Consider the following 6,259-nt stretch of genomic DNA (forward strand, 5'->3'; position numbering starts at 1 on the left):
TTTGAAATTGAATTGGTTCCTAGTACCGGTCCAATTTCAAAAGCTCCATACCGAATGTCTTCAGCAGAGTTAAAAGAGTTACAAGAACAACTTCAGGAGCTGCTTGACAATGGTTTCATCCGCCCTAGTCATTCACCCCGGGGAGCTCCAGTGTTGTTCGTTAAGGAGAAAGACAGATCTATACGGATGTGCATGGATTTTAGAACGCTGAACAGAGAAACAGTTAAGGACAAGTACCCTCTTCCCAGAATAGATGATCTATTTGATCAGCTAAAGAGGGCAATAGTGTTCTCAAAGATAGATTTGCGCTCTGGATATCACCAGCTGAAGGTTAAAGAAAGTGATATACCCAGAACAGCTTTCAGGACCAGATACGGACACTATGAGTTCGTAGTCATGCCTTTTGATGTGACTAATGCACCTGCAGTCTTCATGGACTTGATGAATAGAGTGTTCAGAGAATACCCTGACAAATTTTTCATCGTGTTCATCGACAACATTCTAGTCTATTCCAGAACCCCAGAGGAGCATGACACGCACTTGAGAATAGTCCTGCAGACCCTACAGCAGAAATAACTTTATGCCAAATTCTCGAAGTGTGAGTTCTGGTTAAATTAGGTGGCGTTTCTAGATCACATTATTTCTAAAGAAGGCATCCAAGTGGATCCTACCAAGATAGAAGCGGTCAACAACTGGAGCAGACCCAAGAACGCCAAGGAGATCAGAAGCTTCCTTGGTTTAGCTGGGTACTACAGGAAATTTGTGGAGGACTTTTCCAGGATAGCCTCTCCACTAACAGCCCTCACTAGGAAGAACAAGAAGTTTGAATGGTCAGACAAATATGAGCAAAGTTTCCAAGTATTGAAGAAGAGATTGACCAGTGCTCCTATCCTGACAGTTCCAGAGAGTGACAAGAGTTTTGACATCTACAGCGATGTTTCCAAGATGGGCCTAGGAGTTGTACTCATGCAAGAAGGAAAAGTTATAGCTTATGCTTTCAGGCAACTCAAAGACTACGAGAAGAACTATCCTACTCATGATCTTGAGCTAGCAGTTGTGGTCTTTGCACTGAAACTCTGGCGACACTACTTGTATGGAGTCCAGTGCAGAATCTTCACAAACATCAGAGTTTAAAGTATTTCTTCACCCAGAAAGACTTAAAGATGAGACATCGCAGGTGGCTAGAGTTGGTCAAAGATTATGACTGTGAAATCCTCTACCACCCAGGCAAAGCTAACAAAGTGGCAGATGCACTAAGTAGAAAATCCAGTGCATCCCTGATGTCTTTGTCATCATTAGCCCTACCACTGCAGAAGGAACTGTTAGATTTCGGAGTCGAAATTGTTGAAGGGCAACTCTCTGCATTGACCTTAGAGTCTACCTTGCTTAAGGATATACGGAGAAAGCAGAGTGAAGATCCAGACATCTAGAAGATCAAGCAAGGGATACAGAAAGAAGAAGATACAGAGTTTCGAGTATCAGACAGTGGAGTTATTTATTAGGGGAACCGCCTTTGTGTCCCCAATGATGAAGAACTGAGAAAGAAAATTTTAGAAGAAGCTCATAGTACACCTTACTCCATGCATCCTGGTTCTGCCAAGATGTACCAAGACGTGAAACAGAGATTCTGGTGGTCTGGACTCAAAAGAGATGTAGCTAAATATGTCAGTACTTGCCTGACATGTCAGAGAGTCAAAGCAGAGCACCAGAGACCAGGAGGAGTTCTACAGCCTCTTCCAATACCAGAGTGGAAGTGGGAAGACATATCTATGGACTTTATAACAGGTCTTCCGAGAACCACGAATGGATATGACGCGATATGGGTAATAGTGGACCGATTGACCAAATCTGCTCATTTTCTAGCCATCAAGGTGTCCCACTCTATAGAGCAGTTGGCACAGCTGTATGTTAAGGAGGTGATCAGACTTCACAGAGTTCCTAAATCTATTGTTTCTGATAGAGATGGACGTTTCACCTCTCACTTTTGGGAGTATGTTCAGAATGCACTAGACACCAAACTCAAGTTCAGCACAGCCTTCCATCCTTAGACTGATGGAAAGACAGAGCGAGTAAATCAAATTCTAGAAGATATGCTCAGAGCTTGTGCGCTAGATTTCAAGGGAAGTTGGTGCAAGTATCTATGCTTAATTGAATTTGCCTACAACAATAGCTATCAGACCACCATCAAGATGGCACCGTATGAAGCGTTGTATGGCAGGAAGTGCAGATCACCCAGTTGCTGGCAAGAAGCAGGTGAAAGAAAATAAATGGAAGTGGAACTGGGCATTCAGACTGAGATGATAGATGAGACCACTCAGTCTATCCAGAAGATCAGACAGAGGATTGAGACTGCCCAGAGTAGACAAACGTAGGCCACTCGAATTCCAAGTAGGGGATTCAGTTTTTCTCAAAGTCGCTCCTGTGAAGGGAGTGATGAGATTTGGCAAGAAGGGCAAATTAAGTCCCCGCTATGTAGGACCCTACCTGATCACAGAAAGGATTGGGAAAGTAGCATACAAGCTGGACTTACCACAAGACATGTCAGCAATACATAACGTATTTCATGTCTCCATGCTAAAGAAGTGTCTCCACGACCCTAGCCAAGTGATTCAGCCTCAGTCAGTGCAGATCCAGGAGGATCTTAGCTATGAGAGCAGACCTACACAAATAGTGGACAGAGCAGTTAAGAGACTAAGGAATAAAGAAGTGCCACTAGTGAAGGTCATCTGGCAGAATCAGAAGCACGAGGAAGTTACTTGGGAGCGTGAGGACAGTATGAGACAGAAATATCCAGAGTTATTCTAAGTTCGAGGACGAACTTTTTATAAGGTATGGGGAATTGTAACAACCCAAATTTCCTCAATTCGAGTCCTAAAAGTGATTTAAAAATATTTAAAAATGCTATAGAAATATTCTAGGGATTTTTAGAAATTTTTAGAGTATTTTTATGCAATTTTTGGAGGTCGTTTGGTATTTTTACTAAACGAAAGAAGTTTCGACAAAAAATGTCCAAGCCGAGGTTCGAACCAGCAACCTCGGACCAAACCAAACCTTGATCGAATCCAGTTAGCCAACTGTTCCGCAAACGTTTTGTTAATCAAGTAGGGAACAAAATATATATAAGTTATAGTTGGAACCGAATATAACCCTAAGTATAAGGATTTAATCCTTTTCCTGCGCCCAACGCGAACCCTAATTCCCTCACTTTCTCCTCTCCTTTCTCGCGTCGGCATTTTCTCGGGCGAAATCGCAGCCGCGTTGGCGCTTAGTCTCCGGCATCGGCGAAAGGCTTTTTCCGGCCGGTCTTCACCCGTGCGTGACCACCTCAATGAGGGGAGCTCGGAAACACAAAGAAGCCGCCGAGATTTGAAGCTTCTCCGAACCCTAGAACCTTCCTCTTCCGGTTGTAAGTCCCAAAAGCAAAGGTAAGTCGCTACTCACCTACAGTAGGATAGTTTTGGATTCCTATTCCTTTTGTTTTCGAATTTTTCTGTGATGATTATTAGTTTAGGTTCTCTGCCGTGAGTTTTTATGGGAAGTTGAGAAGGGGTTTTGATTGGTATTGGTTGCTGTCGTGAGTTGCTTGCTTCGGATTTTGTTGGATTCTGTTCTGTTTGTGATCCTAGTATGGTTGAAGGACGAATTGGGGACTACTGTTAGGGCACCATGGTTTGTGTTTCTATCCTGTCTCTTTTGATATCTGTGTTGATGAATCCTGATTCCTATCTAGTTGAATTGTTGCCAAAAGAGATTAAATTCAGTTGATGTGAATATTACTAGCAATATAGCCTCATACGACTCAATGGGCTTAATGGAGGGATGAGTTCAAAGTTTTCTGCTGTGAGGTTGAAAGGAAGAACATGGAGGAAAAAAAAGAAGGGGATAAGTGTGAGGAGCATTTAGCTCCTTTTGGTCACCTGCCGTGCCACAATTCCAGGAGGAATTGTGTAACGACCCGACCCTCTTGGCTCATTTGGCGACCTCTCATGTCGTCGACCGTCGGCCCTTATGTCGTCGGCCCATTTGGCGACCTCTAATGTCGTTGACCGACGACCCTTGGCCGTGTCGTTACTCACTAGGACTTTCCACCCCTGGCCAGTGGATTTTTGTCTCCCCTATGATTCGAACTCTAAACCTCCAGACTTAAGTATTAGAGTTTATGAATCCTGGTAATCAAGTGAGATTCATAAACTCTAATGTCGTCATCTCACTTGGTTACCAAGATTCATAAACTCTAATACTTAAGCCTGGAGGTTTAGAGTTCGAATCCTAGGGGAGGCAAAAATCCACTGACCCGGGGTGGAAAGTCCTAGTGAGTAACGGCACGGCCAAGGGTCGTCGGTCGACGACATTAGACGTCGCCAAATGGGCCGACGACATAAGGGTCGACGGTCGACGACATGAGAGGTCGCCAAATGGGCCAAGAGGGTCGGGTCGTTACAAATTGCATGCTGTTGGGTTCATGAATTAGGGCTATGGCAGAAATGGTTTACACGTTTTAATAACAGTAATTAGTTTCCTTGCTGCAGTGTATCACAATTCAATTTGTTAGACTGGGGAAAATGAAAGAATTAATTAGATTAGCATGTGGCTTAGCAATTCGGTTGTGTGATAAATTTATATACATGAAGTTTCGGATCCAATGTAGGAGCTGCAGAAATGAACAGCCCTGTTTAGAGTTTAGAACAACCTTTAAATCTGCAGTATTCCATTGAGTGCAGAATTTTAAGTGCAGTTTTAAGTGCAGATTTTTACCTTTAGTAGTAGTACAGATTTTTGCATTTTGTAGCATTGCAGTTTATTTCCTTTAGCAGTGTAGATTCTTTGTTTCTTATTTTGAAGCATGCTTAAAGAATTTAGTTTTGCTTCCTTTGTTTTAATTCTGACATAGCATGCTTAAGGAATTCAGATGTGGTTTCCTTTATTTAATTTTGTTGTAGCATACTTAAAGAAGTCAGATTCATTTTTCCTTTGAGTTATTCTGTTGATATATGCTTAAAGAATCCTGTTGCTCTATAAAAATTCTAGGATCTACATGTAAGTGAAAAAAAAATAAGAGTTCTATTAAATCATTAGAGGTTTATAAGTAGTTATAAGAAAGAGAGACCAAGGTCTTAATAGGATCCCTAAGTTTAAGAATTGGGATCAGTAGCACGCCAAGTGCTCAAAGAAATGCCAAGGCATTTTATTGTAAGAATATTAAAAAGATAACAAGTATTTTACTTTTTAAGAGGCTAGTACCCGACTTCCAAGGTTGTCGTTAAACAAATCCAGGTGACCAATTCCAAGGTCTTGGCCCTGGTAAGACCAAGGTCTTTACCCTCGTAAGACTTGTGACTAGCTACCACAGTCTCTATTAGGGAGCGCGCTTTGGTACTACGTTTGGGCCCAAGAGAAGTTGATTATTATTTTGAAGTATTAAAGTATAAATTTTGAAACACATGAAACAAACTTCACTTATGTTTAGAGTCAGCGAGTTTAGCTTCTTTTAATTCGAAGCATGCAGTGTTAGTTTTATTTGTTTCCTGATTAGTTTATTGAGCATGATTAGACTTATCTTCCAGCATGCAGTTTTATCCTTGTATATCATGAGTATGCAGATTTTAGTGCTTGCTAATGAATATGCATGAGTAGATTCATTTCCTAGTTTCAGTACTTTTAACATGAGCAGCTATATATATGCTTTATTTTTAGAGCATTCAGTTTCTAGTTTCTTCTCGTATACATGCACATTCGAGTTTTTGTGAGTTAGACAGCGCTTACTAAGCATTCGCTTATAGTTTGCATTTCCTCTTACTGCAGATAAAGGAAAGGAAAAGATATAGCAAAGGAAGGCGACAAGGTGGTGCGAATGGTGTGTGATGCCAGGACTATGGGAGATACGTGGGATGTTTTTAAGTTTCCGCATTTTAGTGATTAATAAATATTTGAGATTGTATCTTACATTTCTTGTCATTGGAGATTATTTTGTTTTAGATTGTATGCTGAGATGAGTTTGACACTTATTTAACTGCGTGGTTGTTTGATATATGTTCCAGCTGCCTGTGGCTGACGTATACTATGTATGTATCTCAGTTTATGGTCACCGGTACAGGGGAGATGCTGCCGAAATTTTTCGGTAAAGACTCCTCATGGTTTAGATCATACCGGTTAAATAGAGTTAGTAGTTAAGTAACGGTCATCCTTAGAGAGTAGTATAGTAAGAAGGGTGGTCGTTACATAAAGAAGTCAATATATAAGTCAAGCAAAATACACATAG

The sequence above is a fragment of the Zingiber officinale genome, chromosome 2B (genome assembly GCF_018446385.1).
Source record: "Zingiber officinale cultivar Zhangliang chromosome 2B, Zo_v1.1, whole genome shotgun sequence".
In the NCBI taxonomy this organism is placed as follows: Eukaryota; Viridiplantae; Streptophyta; class Magnoliopsida; order Zingiberales; family Zingiberaceae; genus Zingiber; species Zingiber officinale.